Source organism: Ambystoma mexicanum, chromosome 1q, assembly GCF_040938575.1.
Source record: "Ambystoma mexicanum isolate Mex_15411 chromosome 1q, UKY_AmexF1_1, whole genome shotgun sequence".
Classification (NCBI taxonomy): domain Eukaryota; kingdom Metazoa; phylum Chordata; class Amphibia; order Caudata; family Ambystomatidae; genus Ambystoma; species Ambystoma mexicanum.
Window position 1 is genome coordinate 426,406,497 of NC_090922.1, and position 14,235 is coordinate 426,420,731.

The following is a 14,235-nucleotide window of genomic DNA, read 5'->3' on the forward strand; positions in this document are numbered from 1 at the left end:
CCCGACATGCAGCCGCTGCGGCGCCCAGTCGGCGGACTTTGTCCAATCCCCCCTGGCACTGTCCAACAATTCAGCGATTCTGGGAAACAATACTAGAAAAACAGCCGCAATCATAGGAGTACCCATAGGACCCAACCCCAAGACCACACTCCTGGGACTTGCCAAACACTTTCCCCCCCACACACGGAAACTCAGAGGGCTACTACTGTTGTTGGCGCGCAGGAGGATTGCAATGTCATGGGGGAGAGGCCCCACACCGACCGTACAGCAGTGGTTGAAAGACATATCCTACTGCCAGGACATGGAGTCGAACTTTCTCAGACTATTACATTTACATGCTCGACCCCTTGACATCTGGGGCCCATACATCACCTATCTGATGTCCACCAAAACAAGTGACTCCTCACAGGAAACATCCCCAGAGCTCTACCATCAATAACCCAGGTACTAGGCCCAGTTAAAAATCGACAACAAACTGAAAATGACTACTAAACCCAAATACGGATACAGCCAAGGTGACCGGGGTGATGGGGGGGTGCGGGAAGCGGAGCACAAGTTACTTTCAATTTATTCATGCTGTAATTTTCTTTATTACTGTTTAACAAGTTGAAAATCCCAAAAATAAAGGTTTAAAAAAAAAGAATTGTTGAACTTCAGCAGGGACCGCCACGCGGAGCACCGGCTTTTTTAACTCTAAGCTGATCCTAAGATGGCCGCTGCCTTGCCAATCGTATTTTGTTTATTCAGTTGCTAGGCAACCAGATGTGACGTGGTCTATATCAACCAATAGACCCCGGATGGCAGGCGGAAACCGGGCCCACGCAGAAGGTCCTCAGTATAAGGCCCTGTCCCGAGCCTGTCGGTGCCGGGAGGACTGAAGGACCGTCTTACTCTCTTTGGACATACCGACCGTCTTTGCTCCTGTTGCTCAGCTCACAAATATGGTAACGCACATGCCCTACCCTCTATGCTTTCACTAGCAACAGTGGCCCTACACCGCCAGCCCCTATTTCCCAGAATCTATGTCAAGCTCACATTGATTGAGTGCCTTTCCTTTTGTACCTTGTTGTGACATTCTAATTTATGCCGCTGTTGCACCTCTTATATTTCTCATTACTACTGTCCGCCAGATTTCCTTGCTATCGAAAAACTTCCCAATGTGCACTCTTCCACTGCTGTATCTCACTACATCGCACTACATCAGTCAACCTGACCTGCGCTCAGCATAGCCAACGTATCCTCGACCCTTAGTTTGCCCCCTTCCCTGCCTCCCGGATGGGAGCTCTTAATCATAAGCTCTTGCATCACCTCTAAATTGAACCAATGCGCTCATTCTACCCAACTGTATTGCCTCCCCTAACACGCGAATGCTAGCCAATTACTGTATCTACCCTGTCGCCTGCAGCTCCAGGCCATTCCACCTCGCGTATGTATTAACATATTGGCCATGATTCTACTGTGTGCTGTTACTACGCTGTTTGCCCCATTAGGCAACCATCTGCCACCATTGTGCTTCTAATTGCTATGCCACCTTATGTCACAAACTGCTACTGAGTTTAACCTTACTGAACCTTGCAAATGTTACTATTGACAAATATTTTGTACCATTGTATTTCAAATTGATATGTTACTTTATTTCACAAATTGCTAGCCAGTTTGGGGCTGCCTTTCACCATTGTGTGTCGTCACAACTATGCTCGCCCTGTTATGTAAATATTACTAAAACCTGTCACTATTGTGTATCTAAATGTTATGCTGCCCCGCATCACAAATCAGATTGTGCATTAAGCCTCGCCATTTGGCCTCCCAGTCCACCTACAGCCACCAGCACCTACCTGCACGGCCTCCAATCTTCAGGCTCTCAGCCCTGAGTTGTCTACTCACCCTGGCTCCCATGGCTAACCTCCGGGTTGTTACTCTCAACATGGACACCCTTTTAGCCCTATTTAACACTATAGCACCTGCTAAATTCCTTCCTCCTCCCTCTCTTAGTCGACTCCTGCCAACCCTCAACACTGAAGACTCCTCAAGCAGTAAGTGCCCCTTCTCGCCAATTCAATGGTTACTAAGTTATGCCTTTCAGCCCACTCCCAACACACCTTGCCCTACTGGCCTTAGAAATGCTAGGCTAGGTTTGTGAATTAGTAACACCTGGCTAGCCAGCACTCACCGCAAGAACATCCCATGCAACTAGACACCTCTCACCAAACCTGCATCAGTCAACACTGATCACAATATCTCCAACAATACCTTGCCTCCTCAGACATCCAAACTCACACCTACAGGCTCTCCCATAGTTGAGGCCCCTCACATAAAAGGAGCCCTCATTAATACAAGGTCCTTGATTGGTCACGTGTTAGACATAACAGACCTCATCTCATCCAATCACCTAGACTTCTTAGCAGTCACAGAAACCTGGTTACACCCATCCACAAGACCTTCCCTTACACTAGCATTACCCGATAATTACACTATCATTAGATCTGATAGAACATCCAGTAGAGGTGGAGGAGTCGCATTTATTGCCAAAAACCAACTTTGCCTTAGAGAATTTTCTAACGAAATATTCTCTTTGGGAGAACTTCTCTCCATCAAACTCCCTCTGTCAGCTGCACGTATACTACTCATCCACCTTTGTACAGACCACCGGGCCCTATCTCCTCATTTGAGGAAGACATCATACACCTTCTCTCCAAGAAAACCAAACCAGGCTCCCAAATCATGCTTTTGGGTGATTTTAACCTAGGCTTACATGTCATACAAGATGCTAACGCAGTGGTCGAAGTGTACCAAAAGAAGTAGTGGAACTATGTTCCCTACTGGCCTGCACCGCTCCCCACAGACCCCATCACTGCTCCCCCTCCCATGCACAATAAAAACCCTAAAACACATGTGCCTGCTCTTTAAGGAAGCGTCCTGTGCAGTGCACTGAAAGTGCAAGTTCCAACCTCTTCCTACACTTTTATTTTAAAACGAAACCGTTCCGGAACGGTTTCTTTTTAAAATAAAAGCATAGGAACTGTAAAACTTAATTAAAAGCAGTAGAGGAGCACCGCTCCCGACTGCTCCCGCCCACTTCGACCACTGTGCTAACGCCACAGCCTTAGAGAACAGTCTTGCAGAGTTGGGTTTCTCACACCGCATTTCCGAACTAACGCACAGCAAAGGCAGACCTTGGATTGGTTAGCAGACTTAAACTGCAATACTAAGATCCTCTCAAATTCTACTTACACCTGGTCTGGCCACCATGTCATATCCTTTGGTATCCAGGATACCAGTCGCCCTTTACCTAGCGACATACAAGTACCTCCTGCCTTGACCCGAAACAATCGCCTGATCACTCTGGAGAACCTACTCCCCATACATCAGCATATCACCGACCCCCATGAGAATTTAGATAAGCATCCAGCCAGCCTGGTGGACCTTTATAACCAGAACCTACTCCAAGCCTTAGACCTAATAGCTCCACTCAAATTGAAAAAAGCCAAACCACAAGCGCACTTAAACAAATGGTTTTCCCTAGATTTGAAAGCCTTACGCAAATCCAAAAATGTTCCGAAGCTAACTGGAAATAAAACCCCTCGGTCCAGAGCAAGGAAAACTTCACCACTGCCTCTTAAAAACCAAAAGTGACACCTTCCATGACAGAATGCAAAACGCCAAGTCTAGCCCCAAAGAGCTTTTCATCATCCTTAGAGAGTCGCAGTCACTAGTCTCTCCTCCTGAATCATGCATTAAAGATGCCTCTTCATATGCCAAGATCCAAAAGGCCTTTCTAGACAAAATCGCCCTATTACAAGCGAAAATTGAAGCAAACAAAATCTCTGCCTCACATCAAGCTCTAAACCTAGCGAGATCCACATCACTCCCCCTAAACCTTGCAGCTTATCTGAGTTCAACCCAGTCACCACTAAAGAGGTACAAGCTATCATTGCTAGCCTAAAACCTTCAAGATACCAAGGTGACATCTGCCCAGCAACAATCATAAAGGATGGGGAGAAGGAATTTGCTCCATTCATCACCTCCCTCATTAACGCCTCATTTGAATCGTGCACTGTCCCAAAACATTTCAAAGATGCCTGGGTCATGCCTCTCCTTAAAAAAAAACAGTCTCGACCCTAGCATTCCAACCAATTTCAGACCTATAACTACTGTACCTTTTCTTTTGAAAATAGTGGACAAAGTGGCATACATCCAAATTGAAAACCATCTTGAAGCAAATAACCTTCTAGGCTTCCGCCAATCTGGGTTTAGACCAAGACATGGTACAGAGACAGCCCTGCTGGATTTAAAAATCCAGATGGACGAATCTAAAGACAATGGAAATCCTGCCCTACTCCTCTTGCTCGACTTATCAGCAGTGTTGGATTTAGTCGACCATAACTAAACACCTGACCGCAGCAGCCTCCTTCTCTCCTAAAGCTGCTGCTTGGATTCAGTCCTTCCTTACAGACAGAACTATGAGGGTCTTCGCTCCTACGGCCTCAGCAGAACCCGCACCGATCACTTGCGGAGTCTCTCAGGGCTCTTGTGTCTCCGGACCCTCTATAACATCTTTACAAAGCTATTTTTTACCACTTAGACGACCTGGGTGTCTCCTACACGAATTACGTGGATGACATGCAAATCCTCATCACTCTCTCAGGCTCATATGACAAAGACTCCAAACTATTGAACAAAACCTACCTCAGACTACAGGCATGGATGGCCAATCATGGTCTATGCCTCAATGACGATAAGACAGAGCTACTACTTATCGGCTCTAGGCTGCGACTTAATAATCTAGACTCCCAATATAACTTGTTCAACATTGATGGGAACAACATCTAAGTATCCATGGATGTCAAAACTCTAGGAGTTTCCTTGGATTCAACCCTCTCCCTCCCCAGACAAGTTAATGCAACAGCATCAGCAACAGCTTACACCTCCAAACGAATTAATGCGTGCAGGCCCTTCTTGTCCACTAATAGCTGTATCACACTGGCTAAAGCACTTAAACTCTCAAAATTGGACTACCGCGACACTCTATACTTAGGCACCAGTAAGGGAAACCTGAATAAGTTACAGGTGTTGCAAAACAATGCTCTTAGATCTGCTCTACTGACCACAAAAGTGATGGGTGGAAGGTTTTGAATGAATCTAAACCACTCGCAATTGCTCTGGGCAACCTTCCACACCACTGTTTTTTAGCCCATCTGCGCCATTGCAAAAGGGGACCAGCCATGTGCAAATCAGTCAGCAGCTGCCGCCACCGAAGGTAGCAGCCCAGCCCGAACTGCTAGGCCAGGTCCTCTCTGCACAGAAAACCAAGCAACCCCAGACATGTTTCGGCCTTGTTGGACCTCCTCAGTGAGGTGCAGCCTGGTTCCCTGTGGCGCAGCGAGCAAGGGACCCACGTCTGGGCATACCCTCTCTCACAAGGAGAAACAAACTGACCACAAAAGTGATGGGTGGAATGTTTCGAATGAATCTAAACCACTGGCAATTGCTCTGGGCAACCTTCCACACCACCGTTTTTTAGCCCGTCTGCGCCATTGCAAAAGGGGACCATCCATGTGCAAATCAGTCAGCAGCTGCCGCCACCGAAGGTAGCAGCCCAGCCCGAACTGCTAGGCCAGGTCCCTTCTGCACAGAAAACCAAGCAACCCCAGACATGTTTCGGCCTTGTTGGACCTCCTCAGTGAGGTGCAGCCTGGTTCCCTGTGGCGAAGTGAGCAAGGGACCCACGTCTGGGCATACCCTCTCTCACAAGGAGAAACAAACTGACCACAAAAGTGATGCGTGGAAGGTTTCGAATGAATCTAAACCACTGGCAATTGCTCTGGGCAACCTTCCACACCACCGTTTTTTAGCCCGTCTGCACCATTGCAAAAGGGGACCAGCCAAGTGCAAATCAGTCAGCAGCTGCCGCCACCGAAGGTAGCAGCCCAGCCCGAACTGCTAGGCCAGGTCCCCTCTGCACAGAAAACCAAGCAACCCCAGACATGTTTCGGCCATGTTGGACCTCCTCAGTGAGGTGCAGCCTGGTTCCCTGTGGCGCAGCGAGCAAGGGACCCACGTCTGGGCATACCCTCTCTCACAAGGAGAAACAAACTGACCACAAAAGTGATGGGTGGAAGGTTTCGAATGTATCTAAACCACTGGCAATTGCTCTGGGCAACCTTCCACACCACCATTTTTTAGCCCGTCTGCGCCATTGCAAAAGGGGACCAGCCATGTGCAAATCAGTCAGCAGCTGCCGCCAACGAAGGTAGCAGCCCAGCCCGAACTGCTGGCCAGGTCCCCTCTGCACAGAAAACCAAGCAACCCCAGACATGTTTCGGCCTTGTTGGACCTCCTCAGTGAGGTGCAGCCTGGTTCCCTGTGGCGCAGCGAGCAAGGGACCCACATCTGGGCATACCCTCTCTCACAAGGAGAAACAAACTGACCACAAAAGTGATGCGTGGAAGGTTTCGAATGAATCTAAAACACTGGCAATTTCTCTGGGCAACCTTCCACACCACCGTTTTTTAGCCCGTCTGCGCCATTGCAAAAGGGGACCAGCCATGTGCAAATCAGTCAGCAGCAGCCGCCACCGAAGGATGGTCAATCATGGCCTATGCCTCAATGACGATAAGACCGAGCTACTACTTATCGGCTCTAGGCTGCGACTTAATAATCTAGACTCCCAATATAACTCATTCAACATTGATGGGAACAACATCTAAGTATCCATGGATGTCAAACCTCTAGGAGTTTCCTTGGATTCAACCCTCTCCCTCCCCAGACAAGTTAATGCAACAGCATCAGCAACAGCTTACACCTCCAAACGAATTAATGCGTGCAGGCCCTTCTTTTCCACTAACAGCTGTATCACACTGGCTAGAGCACTTAAACTCTCAAAATTGGACTACCGCAACACTCTATACTTAGGCACCAGTAGGGGGAAACCTGAATAAGTTACAGGTGTTGCAAAACAATGCTCTTAGATCTGCTCTAAACATTCCTCGCTCCAACCACATCTCACAAGTAAGACTTAACACTAACTGGCTCCCAATACAAGACAGGATCACATTCAGAACCTTAGTGATCACCCACAAATGCCTCTCAAACTCGGCCCCCAATTACCTGGTCAATACATTTTCCAGAAAGCAATCCACCAGACCTACTAGATCCAACTACTCACACTGCCTTAATATTCCCAAGTACAATCTACAAAAAGCTGGTGGGTCCAGTTTCTCAGTGCTAGCAGCCAAGAACTGGATTTCCCTGCCCCCAGCACTAAGAGCCGAACCTTCTTTTTGGTATTTCAGAAACAAGGTAAAAACTTGGCTCTTCTCCCAGCTTAATTAAGGACTACAAACTACCTCAGCACACCTCATGTGCTTGCACGAGTATCTGTACCTAGATATGTAACACTAAGCACCTGCCACTCTAGTTCTCGTTCTTGTACCCATATCTACTTCCGTATTCAACTCTCCTGTCAGACAAGGCATGTTATCTTGATCTGTAACACAAGTCAACTGCCTACCTCTTTTCCTCTGTATTGGATTACCTTTATGTTTGTAATATTAGTATTGGACTACCTGCCTGTACAAATTGTTGTATATATAAGCAAAAGCGCCCAGATACCTTCGGGTTAGGTGCGCTATATAAGCAAATAAACTAAACTAAACTAAACTAAACTAAACTAAACTAAACTAAACTAAACTAAACTAAAGGAATGGGGCATCAATTCTTTATTGCTATCTGGTTCATCCGTCTGTAGTCAACACAAGGACGGAGATCCCCTTCCCTCTTGGGCACGAAAAAGATCGGACTGGCAACAGGAGACTGTGAGGGCCTAATGTTTTTGAGGCGAAGACCAGTGGCTATGTACTCTTTCCATTCCTGATCTTCCGTGGAGGCTAAGGGGTACATACGCCCACATGGTATCTCCGCATCCAGAACCAGGTCTACCGGGCAATCATATGGCCGATGAGGGGGCAAGACCTCAGCATAGCCTTTGTCAAAGATGTCGAAAAAATGTTGCTATTCCTGTGGAATTCTGGACGTAACTGCACCCATCAGATGATCTGCTGCAACCAGGGCTTGGCTAGGGGAACAGAATGACAAAATGACAAATCAGCAGAGTGGCAATGTTTCCAACAATAGGGAGATACAAAGTCCATGGAGCCCTGTGTCCAATCGACTGAAGGGTTGTGTTCCTTCAACTAAGGAATCCCTAGGATAATTCCAAATTGGGGGGTTGTTATGAGAACAAAGGATAACTTTTCTGAGTATATGTCTTGGATCGTAAGAACGAGAGGAACTGTCTGTTGTCGTATGGGACCAGAAATCAAGAGAGAGCCGTCAACCGCCTGCACAGGTTCAGGTTTTATTTGTTCTGCAGGGGCAGATTGAGGGATGTAGCCAAAGCGATGGCAATATAATTGCCAGTAGCCCCGAAATTCAACACCAGGCGCACAGCGTGTTTGACGGAATCAGGCATCAAGAAGACAGCATTGATCACCAGGGGGGCAGCAGGCACGGACAGCTGCTTGGGCAAAGAGTGCATTGAATCTGGGGTCATCCATGACCTCTTTTCTATGGATGAGCCTTCTGAAAACCCAAGGTTCTCTTGGTTCGTTTGGGGCATTCTTTCACAAAATGCCCCGAATGACTGCAGTAAAAACAGGCATTAGTCAAGCGATACCATTCACGCTCAGTGGGAGTCAATGGACCACGAACCCCCCCTGCATGGGTTTCCCAGGGGTTTCAGAAGACGTGGAGGTCTGGAAAACAACAAGCTAGGAGTCTTGAGAGTTTCAGATTTTTGTTCTGCCCTTAGGACATCCACCTCCAGTGCCAAATCCACTAGATCAGGATACTGAGTGGGTAAAGCAGGGACTACAGCCAGGGCGTCTTTCATGGAGTCAGTGATATCCTATAAAACACCACAGCCTTCTTGTTCTCAGGCCAGGAGGTCTCGGCGGCTAATTGGTTGAATCTAGTAATATAGTCCAACAGACTGGCCTTGCCCTGAACCAAATCGAGTAGCTCAGGATCTCGAGCCTGGGCCTTGAAACACATATCAAACACTCTGGTCATTTCTGCTACCAGTAGATCGATGTCATAAAGAATAAGGCTATTACCCTCTAACAGCTAACAGCAGGTTTGCCCAGGTGGCAGCCATCCTGCTTAAATGAGAGAGAGTAAACACAGTCTTCGTGTTGGTGGCTGGGAAAGCTTGAGGTCTACATGAGAAATGTAGTTTGCATTGGTTTAGGAAGGTACGAAATTTCGGTGGGTCACTGTGGAATTTCTCTGGCGGGGCCAAATGAAACGGGGTAGGTATGTAAACTGGAGCCTGTGGGGGAAGGCTACCAGGCAGTGGTTGCTGAATGGCTGAGTCCCCAAATTCCTCATCCGGGGAAAGAGGATGGCACTCGCTTTGTATAGTGTCTAGACGTTGGTGAATGGCTGCAGTGGCGGCCATACTCCACACGGAAGGGAGAAAAGGCTTCTCAGTTTGTCAGGACGTGGACTCCCGAGTGGACTACATACCTCTGTCCCCAAGAACCAGTCAGAGAAGTAAAAAAACTTGCTAACCAGTTATTGGACACAGGCGTAATGCATCTGCAGCACTGGATTCCCAGGCAGCTGGAAAGGAAGGACAATATTAGGACACAATATTATGAAGGACAACATAGTACGAAAACAGGTAAATAACCTATCTAACTGGGCACCAGTAGTGGATCGAAGGAAGGGAAGGAAAAAACTCAGGAGTAGGAAAAATCTCTCATCAGGAGAAGAAATACACAGGATGGAAAAGTATAGTCAAATGTTCCAGCAGCAAGTTCCAGGGAAGTAATCCAGATAGAAAAAACCCAAAGTCCAAAGTTCCTTTTGAAGACAGAAGTGAGTCCAGGTCACAAAAGCAAAAGGGAAGTCCAGTAACAATCCGGGAGGAAAAATCAAAAATCAAAAACCAGAAGACAAGAAAACACAGGCAGCCAAAAACCAGGGAATAATCCAAAATGCAATCCAGTAGACAGAGCCATGGTCAAAAAGCCACAAAAATTGGACTAAAGGGAACAAACACCAAAAAGCCACTCACAGTAACAGCAGAGTAACCAATGCTTGGAACTTTTATAGGTACGTCCTGGTTATGCACTCACGTGGCATTGTACTGGTCACATGAGCAGGAGGACGAGTTTGCCGGGCGTCCAGGAGGCACCATGGCAACCTCCAATTACGTCACAATAAGCGCTGTGCCTGCGCAGCCCAGGCTAGCTGATGTAAACACCACTATGCCCGGGGGACCATGCGGGAAAACCGCAATGCCCTAAGGACCCCCATGCGCATTGCAGCAATGTTACAAGACGGCCCTGGAGTCGGTGTGGAAGCAGAAGCCTGGGAGGAGTCTGACTCCGGGAGCACAAATGAGGTAAGTTCCTGACACATGTACACCTGAGGAGTATGCGTGAGCAGGAGAAAGCTTGAGACATGTGTGAAGGGCATGGATGCCAATAAAGGGAACACTTGCCTACGAGGATGCAGTGAGGCAGAAGAATGAGAGCAAATATGAGGAAGAATATGTTACTGTAGAAGTAACAAAAGTGGGGAATGTTGGCATGGAAATGAGTCTATCCCACCCCCTTAGGCGCTTTAAGGTGAGGCGAATCCCATATGAAATCGTGTAGTGTACAAGGAGGGAGAGGACTGTGCTATGAAACTTCGGCGTGAATATAATATAGCACGAACGATAGATGCATAACCCTAGTATGCGCATAGAAAGAAACACCTTTTTGTAATTATGGCGGATGCATAGTCTTACATGGCTGCACTGCACAACTCTTAGCTCCATGAAATGACTCGACAAGGCCCAGATCATTAAGACAGGATGGGTCTGCATAACCAGTTCTCATGGAAGCAGCCTCTTGTCCCCCCATTGTTGCAATTACTTAGTATCACTGGGAGGAATGCACCCTGCAAGGCCATGAGACAACACCAGGCTCCTTGCAGTGCCCATTCATCACAGCCAAGCTGCCAGCAGGCCTCTAACCCCCACCCAGCCTACCCAGAGCCATGGCTCACACCACTGACCTGATCCCCTCACCCGTGCATTCTAAGATAGTGAACAACCCCAGGCCAAATCGAAACCTACTGGCCATAAAAGATGTAAGCATGAGTAACTGTTTCAACTTGGTATATAATGCATCCTTTGTACCATGAGGTACAGGGAGGAATACATTATAGATCAAAACGAGGGTGGAAGCCTTGGGTGCAAGAGGAGCGATATCAACAAAGCACAGAATATGTGGGTCAGTGTGACTGTATTTCTTCCTCCCTTCCCCTTGCCCCAGCCCAGAGCCTCCCAGGTGCATGCCCTAGTGATTTACTATTAGGCTTAGGGTGTACTAACAGTTTTTACAATGTAATTTATTAGAGACTTGACCTTTACTCTGTGGAGAGATGAGCCCAGCTGGCCCACGCAGGTACTGACAGACAGTGGAGAAAGCGAACCAATTGTAGCCTGGCATCCCCTCTGGAACAGGTCCACGTATAGGGCCTCACCAACCAAGCTTTTGCGAATTTTCACTGTATGCAATGATGTCACTGATGACTCTGTTCGCCCTTATAATGCATTGTTTATGCCGACTCTGGCAGAGTGTTCTCGAGCAGCAGAGTCATTTGCTGATATTTTGTATTCTGTTCAATTAAACCTTGTTATCCTTGCAGGTTAGATCTTGGCATATTTCCCTAGAGGGTTGTATTTACTCTGGTGTGAACGTAGACAGGGACTTGTCTTCACTGTGTTGAAAGGAAGGAGTTGCCTGATTTTCCTAACATTTAGGAGGTTGAGGTGAGCTGCTGTTCCAGTTTTGAAGATGAAAGTAGAGAACGTGTAAAAAGGATCATAGATGACGCAGAGGTTTCTGGCTTAAGAAGAGTAGGGGAGAATGTCAGGTGGGAACTCGATAGGCAGAGGAAGGGATGAGAGAGAGCTTAGAGCAGGGAACAAGCGTACCTCTGTTATGGTAGAGTATAACAACAGAGAGTGCAAAGCCATTCAATATTTAATGGCAGAGAGACAGTTGGGCATTTTGATAGTGAGATCAGAGGAGAGTTCAGGAAATGAGAAGATGATTTGGGTGTCGTCCACGAAGAGTTGGTATGAGAACCCAAAGGAGGAGATTAGTGCCCCAAGAAAACAGACTGGCAGAAATCCATAAGAGTAAGTAGAAACCTTTATGTATCCCAAAGCTAGTCAAAAAATGTTTGGGAACAAAGACTCAGTACTGACAATCCTGTTACTTCAAAAAATATGTGAACCTTTATTTATGCCTAATTCTTTTATCTGACACACCCTGTTACATGTGACATCCTTCCATCAGCAACATATTTCATGCAAACCGACCATAGATTACTGATCAAGCATGCCAGCCTATGGAAGACAGCCTTTTGAAGTGTCGCAAGAATTTAAACAGGCTTTGGCAAAGCCAAGTACTGCCATAATTGTGCTATCAGGCCATAAAATGGCAACAGCTAGAAAACTGCGTGGGAGCCTGGGCATATCATGGCAAGGCCTGGCAAATGCCTATCTAATACCCATGCAAGAGCCTAAACTGGTTGGAGGATCTCCTACGGGCTTTGTGGGTTAAGACACATAGAACACAAGAGGGAACGTTCATGGCTAACAGGCTCTTGATCTTCACCACAGTTGGGAGCCCATAACAGGTTTGGGGTTTTTCCTGCACAAGGTCGGGGCTGATAAAACTCCTCTCAGTTCTTCTGGTGTCTGATTTATGGCCCCCAGGAGGCTCTGCTCAATGCATCTCCCTTGTACGGTTGCACACTCAGCTACACTGCTTAGCAAACTCCTTCTCCCCCTTGTCTCTCTCTTTCCCTCCAACCTCCTCCTTTTCAGTAAACAGATCAACTCTCCAGATCATTGTTCTAACTCACTCTGCCTTGACAGGCCATTACTTACTGATCTTTAACATCCAAAACGTCCTCCGCCCAACTAAGACTAGCTCTCTGGCACTCCCTCTTCTCACGAGGAATAAACGTAATATTATTGTGAATAAGTTACTGCCTCATCTCCTTCCAATGTTAAAGCCTTTGCCTGATAATACAGACCTGGAGTTGTTAGTAGACCTATACAATTCCACCATCACCCATGCTTTTGACAATATTGCACCTCTAAAAATGCGTAAAAGTAAATCTAAAGCCCATAACAATTCATGGTTTACCCCTAACCTCAAAGCTATACGGGCGGAAAAAAGGAAACTAGAAGCCACATTGAAAAATTGCTGTTCAGCCTTTAACAAAGAGAACTTACAGAAAATCATAGCCAAATACCAACTAGAGATCTTGCAAACTAAAAGGTATACATACAATGACAGGATAAACAAAGCAAGTTCTAGTACCAGAGAACTTTTGTCATCCTCAGAGAAATGGAATCCCCTGTCCCGCCTACGGATATCTGCACTAAGGATAAAACCTGGTGCACCAATATTCAAAAAGCACTATCTAATAAAATTGCTCTTCTCCAAACCAAAATAGAATCGAAGAAACGCAACCTGCCCAAAAAAGTTACCTCGCAAAGGACTCAAGCTACTCCCAATAAACATCTCCAGCAATTCAAATTTGCCCAAGTCTCCACCCAAGAAGTGGTTGACATTATAACATCACTCAAACCTTCTAGATGCCAGGGTGATATCTGCCCTGCCTCCATTATTAAAGAAGCGGCGAGAGAATTAGCTCCCTTCATTACCACTCTCATTAACTCTTCATTTAAATCAGGCACTGTCCCCAGCAACCGCAAGGACGCCTGGGTCCTACCTTTCTTAAAGAAACCTACACTTGATCCTAATATCCCGACTAACTATAGACCGATAACAACAGCCCCTTTCCTCTGAAAAATAATTGATAAAGCTGCCTACCTTCATACCTGGAGTGTAATAACCTATTAGGGCATAGGCAGTCTGGTTTCAGACCCAAGCATGGGACAGAAACTGCCTTGATCGACCTGAAGAACCAAATTGACGACTTAAAGGACAATGGGAAACTGGCACTTCTACTTTTATTAGACCTCTCAGCTGCCTTTGATTTGGTAGACCACAAAGTGCTCCGCAAGCATCTTTCTACAGCTGGCCACTTCTCTCCGGAGGCATCTGCCTGGATCCAATCATTTCTGAACAACAGGTCCATGAGAGTGTTCTCACCATCTGCGTCAGCGGAACCTACACCCATCACATGTGGAGTTCC